We start from the raw sequence: 16,541 nt of genomic DNA on the forward strand, positions 1-16,541 counted from the left end.
AATTTTTTCTCATTTTTGTTTTTTTGCGACACTGAAATAAACAAAAATAAAATAAAATGGACAAAAACCCCCCATAATAGTAAAAATAATATTTACATTGAATTTTTTTTTTCTGTGTGTGAATGAGTAGTGGTACTCATTCATTTGAACGGGGGGGGGGGGGGGGCAGAATCTAATATCTGTGGCCTAATAAGGTCCAGGACTTCTCAGACTGCATTCTCAGATATGGGTCTGGTGTGCTTTTTTTTTTCTTTTTCTTCTTTTTTTTTGCAGGGTTCTGCCTTAAAATCCATACAGACCCAAAGAGGGTCCCACAATAAAAGGAAGTGCCGGAGCAAAAACTTTCATGCCTGGAACGCCACGGATTATTTAATGAAAGCTGCTGATTTTAAAATACTGAAAAAAAGTTTTTGAAAACACATTACCATTGCCATGGGTTATATGAGATTTTAGTCATTGGGATTAGATTCCTTTTAAAGATATATGTTTTTCAAAATCATAATACAGATACTTGCCAAACATGGTCCATATGGAGCCCTCATGAAAATTTGGCAGACCTGGAGAAAAAAAAAAATCAAAGTAAATTTAATTAATTAATAAATAAATAAATAAATCTAAGAAAAAAAAATGTTATTACATTTTTTTTTTTTACTGCCCACTAAAAAAAAAAAAAGAAAAATAATTCCACATGGATAATGATATATAGACTAAGGACATTAAAAAATACGGATTGACAGATATTGTAAAAAATATGTAGCATATTGAATACCCGAATTATTATTATTATCATACAGGATTTATAATATTATTATTATTATAATACAGGATTTATATAGCGCCAACAGGTAGCGCAGTGCAAAACATGAGGGCAGACATTACAATTACAATAAAATTCAATACAGGATATTGTCAAGGGGTACAGAAAACAGTGAGGCCTCTATTCACACGGGTTCTTCCAGAAAGAGAAAAAAAAAATGGAAAATTTTGGGAATGCAAATTTTGTAGCAAAGAGCAAAATGCAGGTTCTTCTAGTAAGATTAGAAAAAATAATTGTAAACTTTGGGAATGCCAATCTTTTAGCAAAGAGAAAAATGCAGGTTCTTCCAATAAGATTAAAAAAAAATAGTACATTTTGGGAATGCAAATTTTGTAGCAAAGAGCAAAATGCAGGTTCTTCCAGTATGATTAGAAAAAAAAAATAGTAAATTTTGGGAATGCCAATTTTTTAGCAAAGAGAAAAATGCAGGTTCTTCCAATAAGATAAAAAAAAAAAAAAAGTACATTCTGGGAATGCAAATTTTGTAGCAAAGAACAAAAGAGCAAAATGCAGGTTCTTCCAGTAAGATAAAAAAATAAAAAAATTTAAATTTTGGGAATGCCAATTTTGTAGCAAAGAGCAAGATGCATGTTTTTTCAAAATGTTTAAAAAAATAAATTTGGCACATTTTGGGAATGCAAATTTTTTATTTATATTCCCAAAATTTGGCAAATTTTCCTTTTTAAATTTGAGGATGCTCCTTGGCACCTTACAAGGCAAAATTAAAATTAAAAAGAAAAAAGGTAAAACATTTTTTGTGCAATTATATTTTTTAGCAGATTTTTTTATCTTTTTTTTATATTTTATTATTTTAATCACAATTAGTTACAAAAATATATTTTTCCTCGTAAGTTAGGGCACGACCAGTTGACGCTTCTCCTCTGACTCTTTTCCTAGCCGTTGCCTTTGCTAAGCCGCCTAATATGAGCCTTTCGCCGCCCGCTCAAGATCCTACTCTACTCCCAAGGTAAGGACCTACGTCCAGGTAAGTCTAAAAAAAAAAAAAAAAGAGTGCACTGAGGATGGTACTTTTTGTATTTCAGTCCTGTACGCCAGAAGACGTCTAAGAGGACCTCAAGGCGATATGAAGATGACGACGACTCTAGTCACAGTAGAGACAGGTCGCCCAGACGTGGGAATTACAGAAGTGGCAGGAAAGCTTCGGCCAAGAAGCGCCGTCATTTGCGCTCCCCGAGACCTAGACCCACTAGATGTCAGGCCTGTGGAGGCACCCCACTTCCGCACAAACTGATTTGTCGAAATTGCCTTAGAGACTAGAGAGTCTGAGGGCCTGTAAGTGGCGGATCTCCTTAAAAAGGCAGTAAAGGACTCCCTTGCGGAATTGGTTGCTACAATGCCGACGCAACAACCAGCATCCCCTCCTCAGGAGCCGATGGCTGAGGCCTCCATTCCCGGGCCATCCACGAGTGGAATTTTTCGTCCGATGCCTGCATCTTCCTCTAAGCATCAAGATGAGATGGCCATTTCAGAGGAATCTTCTTATGACCTAGATGCCTCCGGCTTTGCCTTCGCCATGGTCCAGATCTCCTTCTTCCCTCTTATGGAAGAGATCAAGGAAGTGATCGAGAAAGAATGGGGGAGGACAGAAAAGAAATTTTCCACCAATCGCTTGGGAAAATTATACCCTCTCTCTGAGGCGGATTCCGCAATGCTGGAGGGCTCTCCAGTGGTCAATGCCGCAGTGGTAAGGCTGGCAAAGAATGTCACTTTCCCCCTGGAAGATTCAACTTCCTTCAAGGACCCTCTGGACAGAAGGATGGACCTTGACCTTAAGAAGGCTTATCAGATGGCAGGCAATGCCTGTAAACCTGCAATAGCCCTGACATCAGTGTCTAACGCATTACGCGTCTGGACGGATAATATAGAGTCGGCAATCCAACAGGACATCCCAAAGGAAGATATAATCAAGGCCTTAGATGAGCTGAAGCTCTCAGCGGACTTTATTGGGGAGGCCGCCATTGACTTAATTCGTTGCTCCGCAAGGGCAATGCTCCATTCAGTAATGGCCAAACGGGCCCTGTGGTTGAAACCGTGGGCAGCGGACATTGCCTCGAAGCAGAACTGGTGCAAGATACCTTTTGACGGTAAAGCCTTGTTTGGGGAAAAGCTAGACAAGGCCATCTCTCGGGTCACTGGCGGAAAATCAGGCCTACTTCCCCAAGACAGGCGATCCAGACGCTTCAGGTCATTCGCACCCAGGTTCCAATACTCCAAAAATAAGGACTACTGACAGTCCAGGCAAGGGGAAGGCTTCAGGCACAATTGGAAAAGCACACAGTCTACGTTTCTCAAGACCCGGAGACAGAGGCCAGTGCCTACCCCACAGGATTCAACAAAATCCTTTTGACACCAGGCCAGCCCAAGTGATCCCTGTTGGGGCCAGGTTAAAACAGTTCTCAAAGATCTGGGAACAAAAGTGCAGGGATCCTTGGGTAGTTGCCACGGTCAAACACGGCCATTTCTGGTCTTTTCTAGACAAACCTCCCAAGGACTTTTTCTCCCCAATAAGGGTATCAAGGTCCCCTCAAAAAGCGAAAGCGCTAAAGCGATTTCTTCTCTCCCTGCAGGAGCAACGAGCAGTAGTTCCAGTGCCTCCATCCGAGAGATTTTCGGGTTTTTACTCCACCCTGTTTCTAGTCCCCAAGAGAAACGGAGGGTGGAGACCCGTGATAGACCTAAAAAGACTAAATCGCTATATTTTTCTAGAAAAATTCAAGATGGAGTCACTACAGACGATTATTCGTGTAGTCCAACCAGGGGACTGGATGTTGTCAATAGACCTGCAGGACGCATACCTGCATATACCCATACTCCCTCCATTCCAGAAGTATCTGAGATTCGCGGTGGGGCAGGTACATCTCCAATTTCAGAGCCTTCCATTTGGCCTCTGCACTTCACCAAGAGTCTTCACAAAGACCCTGATTGCCATCATAGCCCCTCTGAGAGAACTGGGGCTTCGGGTATATCACTACCTGGACGACCTTCTACTCCTGGCGAAGGACCCAGCCCAGTTAGTGGAGCACAGGAGCATCCTCTTGACAACACTAACGGAATTCGGATGGAAGATAAACCAGGAGAAAAGTCACCTTTCTCCAATCCAGGAGATGGTCTATTTGGGAGCTCTGTTTAACACAAAGAATGGAACAGTGTCTCTCCCACCGCAGAAGGCATCTTCCATTATTCAACAAATGAAGAAAGTGAGCACGAGATCCTACCTGACAGCCTCAAACTGCTTGAGCCTGATAGATCGGATGTCGTCATGTATCCCTATGGTCCCCTGGGCCCACTGGCATTTGAGACATTTTCAGCTGGAGTTCCTAAGACTGTGGAACAGACGATATCTATCCCAACCCATACACCTGACGACCCTGATGCTCAGGAGTCTACATTGGTGGATGAAGAAACAGACGCTTCTGAAATCACGCCCGCTAGGGCATGTCGACTGGATCATAATTACTACCGATACCAGTGCAGCTGGTTGGGGAGCACATTCCAACCAGACCTCAGTACAAGGAAGATGGTCCTTCCATGCAGCAGGCATGGTGTCGAATGTCCTGGAGCTCAGAGCAGCCTACCTTGCACTACTAGCCCTAGAGTTCGAGATTTCGGGGAAACCAGTTCTCCTCAGGATGGACAACAAGGCCGCGGTATCCTATGTGCACCGACAAGGGGGGACGCGCAGCAGGTCCCTCCTGAACGAGGTGGAACCCATATTCCTCTGGGCGGAAAGGAATTTGAAGGACCTAAGGGCAGTCTATCTGCCCGGTCATCTCAACTCAAGGGCAGACAGCCTTTCCCGCAGGTTCGCGGATACCAACGTGTGGTGCCTACACCCGGAAATCTTCAACTGGATAGTGAACCAGTGGGGTCCCCTCGAGCTAGACCTCTTTGCGACAGCATTCAACACCAAGCTTCCAAGGTTTATCTCGAAGTTTCCTCACCCCCAGACGGAGGCAACAGATGCCCTCTCAGCCCCTTGGGCATGCAATCGGGCCTATGCCTTCCCTCCGCGGCCCCTCATTCCGAGATTCCTGTCAAGACTTGTGAGGGAAACATCAACGGTGATAGCGGTCCTACCATATTAGCCAAAAAGGCCTTGGTTCCCCACGGCACCCGACCTCCAGTCAAGGTTTCAATAATACCTCTCCTCCTGTCGCAAGGATGTCACACCCATCCAGATCCCCGCAGGCTGGACCTTCACATCTGGCAGCTGAAAAGAAAAGGTTCCAATCCCTAGGGTGCTCCGACAAAGTGATCGCAACCCTGCTCAAAGCAAGAAAACCGTCCACGAACGACATATACGATAAAGTGTGGAACAAGTTCAGGGCCTTCATGCTTGACAGAAGCTGTGATCCAGGTTCCCCATCATCCTCTCAAATTGTTGAGTTCTTGCAGACAGGCCTGGACCTAGGTCTTGCATTAGGTACATTAAAGGTGCATGTATCAGCGATCTCAGCAGCAACCAGTAGAAGATGGGCAGAGGATCCATTGTTAATCCAGTTCTTCAAAGCTGTCAGAAAGATCCGACCACCAACCAAACAATCTTTTCCCACTTGGGACCTTGCCGTCATCCTGGAGTCCTTGGCCAATCCACCCTTTGCCCCTTCGGACTCGGCATCGCTCTGGAATCTAACCTTGAAGTTAGCCTTCCTGATAGCTATAACCTCTGGCAGACGAGTTTCGGAAGCTCCAAGCTTTAGGAGCAGATCACGATCACATTATATTTTACCCAGACAGAGTGGAACTCAGAACAGTACGAGGGTTTATTCCCAAGGTCGCATCATCCTTGAACATGTAGGAACCTTGGGCACTCCCAACATTTTCAGAACAGGACTCCGGTTCTCTTCATGAGCTAGACATCGCCTCCACTTTGAAATGCTATCTGCAGGCCACAGCATCATTCCGGGCTTCCATCAGACTGTTTATAATTCCCTGGGGTAAAAACAAAGAAAAGGAGGCATCAGCTAGAACGATTGCCTCATGGATCATTAAACTCATCCACAAGGTGTACAGGACGAAGGGACTGGATCCCCCTTCGGCGGTCAGGGCGCACTCCACCAGAGCGGTTTCTGCTTCTTGGGCGGCAAGAGCGAATGTGTCGATCGAAACTATTTGTCGGGCAGCGACTTGGTCGTCCCAACATACATTTCTGAAACATTACAGGGTGGACCCAGAAGCTCTCTCTTCGGTGGAGTTTGGCAGACAGGCAGTCACTTCGGCCTTCGCTTCTTCTAAATAATAATTTCTTTAAAATAAACCTCTAAGCATTATCCCACCCATCTCAGCTAGTTATTTGTCACAGGTATGCTGCCATGGAGGCACCAGGAAAACAGAAAATTGTACCATACTTACCGTAATTTTCTTTTCTTGGTGCCTATCCATGGCAGCATACAATCCCACCCTCGGTATTCTATATTACGGAGAATGCGGGGGCTGTACTAACCTTTTCTTTTATAATATTCACTAGTCCTGAGGGAGGAGCCAAGGCGGAGCTTGTCACAGGTATGCTGCCATGGATAGGCACCAGGAAAAGAAAATTACGGTAAGTATGGTACAATTTTCTGTTTTCCTGACAGACTTCATGGCAGCCTACATGGGGTTTAATCCCGCCCCCTCATACCTCATAGGACCCCTTCTCCCATAAATCTTTTATCTGGGCCAGAGACCGTGCTCCTTTTTTGTCCTCCTCCTAGGATCAAGAGGAAGTCTTACCTTTTCATGAAGTTTTCCTTAACTTCTTGAGATTCACTTTATAGCCGAATGACGGCTACAGAGCGGACCTGCTTTGCCGGGACGACATCTATTGACGTCGTCCCGTGCACGAGCGGCCTGCGCGCCCTGTGATCAGTGAGTCTTTGAGACTCGCCTGATCACGGATTGGAGCAAGGGGTCGATCCCGACCCCTTACCACGTGATCAGCTGTCAGCCAATGACAGCTGATCATGTGATCACAACACAGCCGGTAATCGGCTATTTTTCCTCCTCACGCTGATAGCGCGAGGAGAAAAAAAAAGCCGATCACCGGCGGCCGTGATCGGGACATCAGTCCCGATCACAGTGAGCTGGGGACATCTCATTAGTGCCCACCTGCCCCCTGCCAGTGCCACCAAAAATATGCCAAAAAGTGCCACCCATCAGTGCCCATAGTGCCACCCATCAGTGCCCACAGTGCCACCTATCAGTGCCCACAGTGCCACCTATCAGTGCCCACAATATGCCTCGCACACACAGTGCTGCACCTCAGTGCCACATATCTGTGCCCATCAGTGTTATGTACTAGTGCTCATCAGTGCCGCCCATCAGTGCCCAGCAGTGCCACCTATCAGTGCCACCTATCAGTGCCCATCAGTCCCATCTATCAGTGGTATCTCTCAGTGCCCATCCGTGCCACCCATCCATGCCATCTTATCTGTGCTCATCTTTGCCTATCTGTGCCCATCAGTACTGCCTTATTTGTGCCTATCGGTGCCACCTTATCTGTGCCTATTAGTGCCGCCTTATCTGTGCCTATTAGTGCCGTCTTAACTGTGCCTATCAGTGCCCACCAGCGCCACCTTTCAGTGCCCACCAGCGCCGCCTATCAGTGCCCACCAGTGCCGCCTCATCAGCGAATTTCAACGAAGGAGAAAAATTACCTGTTTGCAAAATTTTATAACAAACTATTAAACATGATTTTTTATTTTGCATCTTTTTTTGTTTGTTTAGCAAAAAATAAAGCTTCCAGCTGTAATTAAATACCACCAAAAGAAAGCTCTATTTGTGGGAAAAAAATGATAAAAATTTCATTTGGGTACAGTATTGTATGGCCGCACAACTGTCATTCAAAGTGCATCAGCGCTCAAAGCTGAAAATTGGTCTGGGCAGGAGGGGGGCTTAAGTGCCCAGTAAGCAAGTGGTTAATCCAGGCCTGGCGGTGTGCACGGCAATACATTAGTGGTTAGCGGCGATCCTCTCTGAAGTCCAGCAATCCTAGTTATTAGCAGGTGAAAGTGGGCGATATGATGCGATGCCATGAAGATCTTACTAACCTGGCCATTGGCAGGGAAGCAGCAATATAGCCAAACGTCCCAGCTATTAGCGGGAGGCCTTGTAAACGCCCCTGTCCAGCGGTGGGTTGAGCGAGCAGCTTCCCAGTCTCAGGTTCTGGTCTGGATCATGCGGTAATGTCCAAAGATATTTGTTTCAGTTTCAAACTGCCTTGGCATGGATCTGTCACCGCCCTCCTGTGGCCAACCCTTGCGCTGCAGGTAGGATTTCGTTATTTTCTGCCTGTGATGCTTGGGTTCCAAGCATCACAAAGTCCCAAGTCTCAACCTTCCTTTAAAATTGACCTGATACTGGGATGGAGGCGCTAACCCATACCTCATTTCCCAAACCGTTCCTTCTAGTGATGCTTGGGTTTGCTCATTCAGGAGCTCTTAACCCTTTCTTTTTCACTCAGCCCTTCTAGGTCTGGACACCAAAGCACAGCAAAGACTGTCCTAGGTCTCAACGTCGTCACTCCTCTTCAAGTTCCCTTTAGATCTAGGCACCACAGAGAGGAGTCTAAAACCACCTTTGGGCGACACTCTCACTGTCTCTCCAGCCGCTCTGTGAAGAAAGCCTGCTGGGTATGCAGGGATCAAGGTTCCTGAAGGCCAATCGCTCAGCGAGCGATGCTTTTCTAAAGCTGCAAGAGAAAGAGAGGGTGGAGACCAACAAGTGGAAGCACTGTTTAGAAAGGTGTTCCATGAAGTGAATAAAGCGTACTCTGGTCATACCCATAACCCTGCTGACGACACTATGTCAGTCCCTATTAGGAATCATCTTGAGGCTCCATGCCAATGATTCTCAACCAGGGTTCCTCCAGAGGTTGCTAGGGGTTCCTTCAGCATTGGGACATTTATGTCTCTCAGATAAGCTTCCAACGACACCATTGATCTTTTTAGCTATCTGTAAGGAGGTAATTTTTCCCAATGACCACAAGTGTAAGGACCATTCTTCCCATTGACCATCACACTTCACAGCCTAGCCATTCCTCAATTAAAGCCTCGGACAATGTGATGGAGGTAGATGACCCTGGTGCAGGTTTTGAATTTGCCCTAGTACCACAGCTGGTCAAAGCTGCCAAAGAAGCTTTGAGATGGGAAGAGCCAGTGGAGGCACCCTCCAACCAGAGGAAATAGTTTTCTTAAACACCTCAAAAAAAGAACGCCCCAATTTCCTCTTTTTGTGTGTACTCGGCGCAATAGTTACCGTTGAATGGGGTGTCATTGAAAGGAAGAATTGCCTATTAACAAAGGTCTCAAAAATGTACCCATTTAAAAGCAAGGATGTAAAACACTTGGAGTTGGCTCCTCTCATTGACACAGCCCTAATGAGGTTGGTGAGGCACGTCACACTCCCATTGGAGGATACTGTTTCCTTTAGGGATGGCTCTTTCTAAAGTGCTGGAAGTCTGGGTGGATGACGTAGATGCTTCTCTGAGTGGCCAGGAGCTCACCTATTCATGAGCTAAGGCTGGAGGTGGCTTTTCTGGGTGCGGCTTCCCTAGACATAATTCGCCTGGTTGCTCAGATCATGCTGTCATCTGTCGCGGCTAAGCGTGCCTTGTGGCCAGAAGAGAAACAGCTCAGGCAAGGTTCAGATAGAGCAAGGGATGTTCGCCGCTAGAGGCCTGGCCGTGAGTCCAGGAAGACCTGGAAGAAAAAACAGCCTTCAGGCCAGAAGTTTTCAAAAGGGTCATCTTCTGGTGGACAAGAAGCCCCTAAGTCTTTATGATATTGCACCTGCCCAGACAGAGCGAGTCGGCATCCTTGCCTCTCTTGGAAGAGAAAAAGCTCATTCTCCTGTCTTATGCAGACTCTCTTGTGGCTCAAGGCACTGCAATTCCAGTTCCAGCGGAGTAAAGGTTTCAAGGGGTCCACTCGCCTCTCTTCATGGTGTTGAAGGAAAACATCTCCTGGAAGCCAGTTGTAGAGCTAACCCACTTGAATTATTTTATCAAGAAGTTCAAGATGGAGACACTACTCACGATCAGTCAAGCAATCCAACCAGGCAATTGGCTTGTGTCTATAGACCTGAAGGATGCATACTTCCGTGTTCCGATAGCGTCAGAATTCCCGAAATACTTTTGCTTTACTGTCGATCAAATCCATATGCAGTTCATCTGTCTCCCCTTTGGGCTTAGGACATTGCCTTGTGTGTTTTTAAAACTATTGTTGGCTGTTGTGGCTCTGATCAGGACCAGAGGTATCTGTCTGTATCACTATCTAGATGACCTGCTGTTGTTATCTCGGGACAGGGAGCAGTTGCTAATCCACAGATCCCGAGTCATCTCCACTCTACTCGAGTTTGGTTGGCTTCTGATTCTGGAAAAGAGCCACCTGGATCCTACGCAGTCCCTGGTATTCCTTGGTGCACACTTCAACACTATCAAGAGCACCATCTTGTTACCCCTGGAAAAATCCCAGTGACCTGGGACAGAGTTCGGCTTGCAATGTTGTCCTCTCAAAGATCGTTGGCACCATGGTGGCAACAACACCCATGGTAAAGTGGGCTTCGTGGAAAATGCTGCCCTTACAAAAGGGCTTCCTCCAGCAGTGGAACCCAGGGCTTCAGGATCACTCTATCCGAATAACCTCATCCATGTGGGAGAGCTTTCCTTGGTGGCTACAAAAGAGGAACTTCCTCAATTGTCACTCCATAGAGGCGATTCAGTTCGCATTGTGCGCTATATAAGTATTTCATTCATTCATTCATTCCATTGCACCTGTGTCGTGGGTCACCATCACTATAGATGCCAACAACAGGGGCTGGGGTGCTCTCTGCCTGACAGAAGTAGCCCAAGGCATATGGAATTTTCCCTCTCACAGGATAGTCTCCAAAGTTCTGGAACTCCGGGCAGCGTTCTGCACTTCTGCAGGCCTTTCACCACTTAACAGCAGGAGCCTCAGTCCTCCTAAGACTGGACAACACGATGGCAGTTGCATACATCAAGAGACAGGGGGGTACTCGCAGTCTCTCCCTGTCGAAGGAAGTAGAGCCCATCATGATCTGGGCCCAGAAAAATCAGGCCAACCTGAAAGCTGGAGTCCGGAACGTTCAGGCAGATTTTCTGTCAAGAGTTTCTCTGGACGAGTGGACTTTCCCCCCCCCAAAGTCTTCAGGTGGGTCCTGTCCCTGGGAGTCATAGACTTGTTTGCCTCCCTGTGCAACTTCAGACTAGAGAGATAGTACACGAAGTGTCGGTGTCCCCAGGCTTTCGGGTAGATGCTGTGACAGACCCTTGGCGGTTCCATAGGGCCTATGCCTTTCCCCCGGTTCCTATCATTCTCTGGTTTCTGCCGAGGCTCAGAATGGAAGAAGTAGAGATAGCAGCGTACTGGCCAAACAGGCCATGGTTTACACTGCTGATGCAACTCAACTTCCGGGATCCAGTTCCTCTACCCTCCAGATCAGATCTCCTATCACAAGGGGCAATTCTACATCCATGCCCCGCCCATCTACATCTGATGATCTGGTTCTTGAGAGGGGAAGATTGGAGGCCCTAGGCCAGTGATGGTGAACCTTGGCACTCCAGATGTTTTAGAACTACATTTCCCATGATGCTCAGGCACTCTGCAGTGTAGTTGAGCATCATGGGAAATGTAGTTCCAAAATATCTGGAGTGCCAAGGTTCGCCATCACTGCCCTAGGCTGTCCAAGTAGGGCCAGCTCCACATTATTAAATGCCAGAAGAGCAGGCACCAACAGGGTCTACCCAAAGGATTTGGAAAAAGTTTGCAGACTACAGCTCTTCCACTACAGGTTCTTATAATAACCCAAAGATACAGGATATCCTGGGCATCCTACAATCGGTCTTGGATCTCTCATTGTCAGTCAGCTCGCTGCGAGTCCAAGTCTCTGCATTCTCTGCATTTGCGGGTGTTTTTCCTGGGCTAGACATCCTCTTACTCAGTCGTTTTTAAGAGAGGCAATAAGGCTCAGACCAAAACAAGTTTCTCTAATTGGGATCTTCCCCTTGTCCTGGATTTTTTTTCAGGTAGAGAGTTGGAACATGAAGATCAGTCCTCTATCAAATGACTCTCTCTAAAAGTTGCCTTCTTGGTGGCTATAACATCGGCCAAGAGGGTCTCTGAAATCAGCTCTCTGCAATTTATTTTTCTTTCTTTTTCATGATTGAGTAGTTTTAATTCCTATATTGGGTTCAAACTCCAAAGGGGCATCTGTGTTTCATGACAATCAGGAGATTGCTCTTCCAACATTCAGATCTACCGAGGATTCCAGTTTTCATCCCTTAGATGTTGGAAAAGCTCTGAGTCAGTATCTTGAAGCTACAGCTTCTTTCCGTCAGACTGACCACCTATTCGTTCCTTTTTCATGGGAAAAATAAGGGAAGGCGTGCCTCTTCCAGATCTAGCACAGCATGGATTGTTCAGGTCATTCGATGGGCTTACAAAGCCAAGGGCTTGGCGCCTCCAGAAGCGGTGACTGCTCACTCAAGTTCACTCTAGAAGTGTGTCTTCATCATTGGCGGCGTCACGTCACGTGGCTCCAGAAGTTATTTGCAAGGCGGCTTTGTGGTCTTCAATGAACATGTTCATGGCGCACTACTGCACAGAGCCAGCCTCGTTATCTTCTGTTAAATTTGGTTTACGTATCTTGTCTGTTGATGGTGCCAATTAAACCTTTTTTCTTTTGTCCAGCACTCTGCCCACCCGGGTGTGTATGGCTATTTATTTCCCACACATAGGATGCCATGGAGTCTGTCAGGAAGACGGACAATTTATATCAAATACTTACTGTAATTTTCCTTTCCTGATGGACTCCGTGGCAGCACGAGTTCCCTCCCAGTGTCTGAAGTAGGCTAAATTATGGAACACGGCCTCTTGCCCGGAGCAAAGATTTATGGGAGAGGGGTCCTATGAGGTATGATGGGGTGGGATTAACCCACACGTATGCTGCCATGGAGTCCATCAGGAAAGGAAAATTACGGTAAGTGTTTGATAGAAATTTTCAGTTGTATATCCTTATTTTTACTTTTAGCACATCTCTATATTTTCACATATAGACACGACACATACGGGAAGAAAACCACACAGGGCAAGTTTTGGACTTTAAAACCAGATTTGTGGTTAGAGTTCATCACCGGTGTACCCCACTTGTAAGTACACAATGGGGGTTTATTTACTAAAGTTGGAAAGTGCAAAATCAGTCTCACTTCTGTATAGAAACCAAACCAAAGCAAATATAAGCAAATATAAATACAATACAATATAAAGCTAATATTATTATTAACAATATTATTATTATTGTTCTTCTTCTTCTTCTTATTATTATTATTATTAATCAACAATAATAATGCTCATAATAATGCAACATATTTATATTATTATTATGATTATTATGAATATTTTTATAAATAATAATAATATAATTAATAAAAATTAATAATTATTATTATTATGAATAATAATAATAATAATAATAAGAAGAAGAATATAATTATTGTTAATAATAATATTATTATTATTATTATCATTATTATTAACAATAATTATATTCTTCTTCTTATTATTATTATTATTAATAATAATAATAATAATATCAATTTAAAACAAATACATTCATAAGACTCCAAAGACATGCAGGTAGGTTAATTGTCTTCTTTCCAAAATTGGCCCTAGTATATGAATGGGGACCTTGGATTGTTGGCTCCTTGAGGGTAGGGACTAGGGATGAGCTTTGTGTTGGAGTCGAACGTATGTTCGACTTGAACATTGGCTGTTCGCACGTTTGGCGAATACCGAACGTTATGAGCCGTTTGTGCAAAATTCGTGTGGCGCTCACGGCCCACAATGCACTGCGCCATCACAGTGCATTGCTGGCTCATGATTGGCCAAGCATGCACTGTGACCCCACATGCTTGGCCAATCACAGCGCCAGCAGTGAAGAGAGCAAGATGCCTATGGCCAATTACAGCTCAGAGGGGTTTAGTACACGCCCCACACTATATACACAGCACAGTGGCCTAGTGTAGTGTGTTCCGGCATGCAGGAAAAGAGCTAGATAGGCAGGGACAGTGTGTTCTTTTCTCAGGCATCTGCAGGAGTTAGTGGGTGTTGTGTGCCTCCAGCGCAGTATACACCTGTATCTACCCTTTATTGCTGGTGTTCTCTCATACAGGCATCTGCAGTAGTCAGTGGGTGTTGTGTGCCTACAGCACAGCACAGTATACACCTGCATCTACCCTTTATTGTTGGTGTTCTCTCATAAAGGCATCTGCAGTAGTTAGTGGGTGTTGTGTGCCTACAGCATAGCACAGTATTTACCTGTATCTACCCTTTATTGCTGGTGTTCTCTCATACAGGCATCTGCAGTAGTTAGTGGGTGTTGTGTGCCTTCAGCACAGTATACACCTGTATCTACCCTTTATTGCTGGTGTTTTATCATACAGGCATCTGCAGTAGTTAGTGGGTGATGTGTGCCTCCAGCACAGCACAGTATACACCTGTATCTACCCTTTATTGCTGGTGTTCTCTCATAAATGTATCTGCAGTAGTTAGTGGGTGTTGTGTGCCTACAGCACAGCACAGTATACACTTGTATCTGCCCTTTATTGCAGATGTTCTCTCATAAAGGCATCTGCAGTAGTTAGTGGGTGTTGTGTGCCTACAGCACAGCACAGTATACACCTGTATCTGCCCTTTATTGCTGGTGTTCTCTCATTCAGGCATCTGCAGTAGTTAGTAGGTGTTGTGTGCCTCCAGCACAGCACAGTATACACCTGTATCTACCCTTTATTGCTGGTGTTCTCTCATATAGGCATCTGCAGTAGTTAGTGGGTGTTGTGTGCCTCCAGCACAGTATACATCTGTATCTACCCTTTATTGCTGGTGTTCTCTCATACAGGCATCTGCAGTAGTTAGTGGGTGTTGTGTGCCTCCAGCACAGCACAGTATACACCTGTATCTACCCTTTATTGCTGGTGTTCTCTCATATAGGCATCTGCAGTAGTTAGTAGGTGTTGTGTGCCTCCAGCACACAACAGTATACACCTGTATCTACCCTTTATTGCTGGTGTTCTCTCATATAGACATCTGCAGTAGCTGGTGGGTGTTGTGTGCCTTCAGCACAGTATACACCTGTATCTACCCTTTATTGCTGGTGTTTTATCATACAGGCATCTGCAGTAGTTAGTGGGTGTTGTGTGCCTCCAGCACAGCACAGTATACACCTGTATCTACCCTTTATTGCTGGTGTTCTCTCATAAATGTATCTGCAGTAGTTAGTGGGTGTTGTGTGCCCACAGCACAGCACAGTATACACTTGTATCTGCCCTTTATTGCAGATGTTCTGTCATAAAGGCATCTGCAGTAGTTAGTGGGTGTTGTGTGCCTACAGCACAGCACAGTATACACCTGTATCTGCCCTTTATTGCTGGTGTTCTCTCATTCAGGCATCTGCAGTAGTTAGTAGGTGTTGTGTGCCTCCAGCACAGCACAGTATACACCTGTATCTACCCTTTATTGCTGGTGTTCTCTCATATAGGCATCTGCAGTAGTTAGTGGGTGTTGTGTGCCTCCAGCACAGTATACATCTGTATCTACCCTTTATTGCTGGTGTTCTCTCATACAGGCATCTGCAGTAGTTAGTGGGTGTTGTGTGCCTCCAGCACAGCACAGTATACACCTGTATCTACCCTTTATTGCTGGTGTTCTCTCATATAGGCATCTGCAGTAGTTAGTAGGTGTTGTGTGCCTCCAGCACACAACAGTATACACCTGTATCTACCCTTTATTGCTGGTGTTCTCTCATATAGACATCTGCAGTAGTTAGTGGGTGTTGTGTGCCTAAAGCACAGCACAGTATAAACCTGTATCTACCCTTTATTGCTGGTGTTCTATCATACAGGCATCTGCAGTAGTTAGTGGGTGTTGTGTGCCTCCAGCACAGCACAGTATACACCTGTATATACCCTTTATTGCTGGTGTTCTCTCATAAATGCTTCTGCAGTAATTAGTGGGTGTTGTGTGCCTACAGCACAGCACAGTATGCACCTGTGTCTGCCCTTTATTGCTGGTGTTCTCTCATATAGGCATCTGCAGTAGTTAGTGGGTGTTGTGTGCCTACAGCACAGCACAGTATACACCTGTATATACCCTTTATTGCTGGTGTTCTCTCATATAGGCATCTGCAGTAGTTAGTAGGTGTTGTGTGCCTCCAGCACAGCAAGTATACACCTGTATCTACCCTTTATTGCTGGTGTTTTCTCATACAGGCATCTGCAGGAGTTAGTGGGTGTTGTGTGCCTACAGCACAGCACAGTATAAACCTGTATCTACCCTTTATTGATGGTGTTTTTTCATACAGGCATCTGCAGTAGTTAGTAGGTGTTGTGTGCCTCCAGCACAGCACAGTATACACCTGTATCTGTCCTTTATTGCTGGTGTTCTCTCATAAAGACATCTGCAGTAGTTAGTGGGTGTTGTGTGCCTACAGCACAGTATACACCTGTATCTACCCTTTATTGCTGGTGTTCTCTCATGCAGGCATCTGCAGTAGTTAGTGGGTGTTGTGTGCCTCCAGCACAGCACAGTATACACCTGTATCTACCCTTTATTGTTGGTGTTCTCTAATACAGGCATATGTAGGAGTTAGTGGGTGTTGTGTGCCTACAGCACAGCACAGTGTAAACCTGTATCTACCCTTTATTGCTGGT

General features: G+C 45.5%; 1 long non-coding RNA gene across 1 annotated transcript in view; it reads right to left on the minus strand.

Moving 5' to 3' along the window:
- Positions 1-217: 217 nt before the first annotated feature.
- Positions 218-16,541, minus strand: part of LOC143958524 (uncharacterized) — a 107,501-nt gene continuing 91,177 nt past the window's right edge. The window contains exon 3 of the long non-coding RNA XR_013270138.1: positions 218-557. This is a non-coding gene — a long non-coding RNA (uncharacterized LOC143958524). The remainder of the gene's footprint in view (positions 558-16,541) is intronic.

This window comes from Lithobates pipiens, unplaced genomic scaffold, assembly GCF_037356315.1.
Source record: "Lithobates pipiens isolate NorthernLeopardFrog02 unplaced genomic scaffold, aLitPip1_a1.2 Scaffold_1, whole genome shotgun sequence".
Lineage (NCBI taxonomy): Eukaryota > Metazoa > Chordata > Amphibia > Anura > Ranidae > Lithobates > Lithobates pipiens.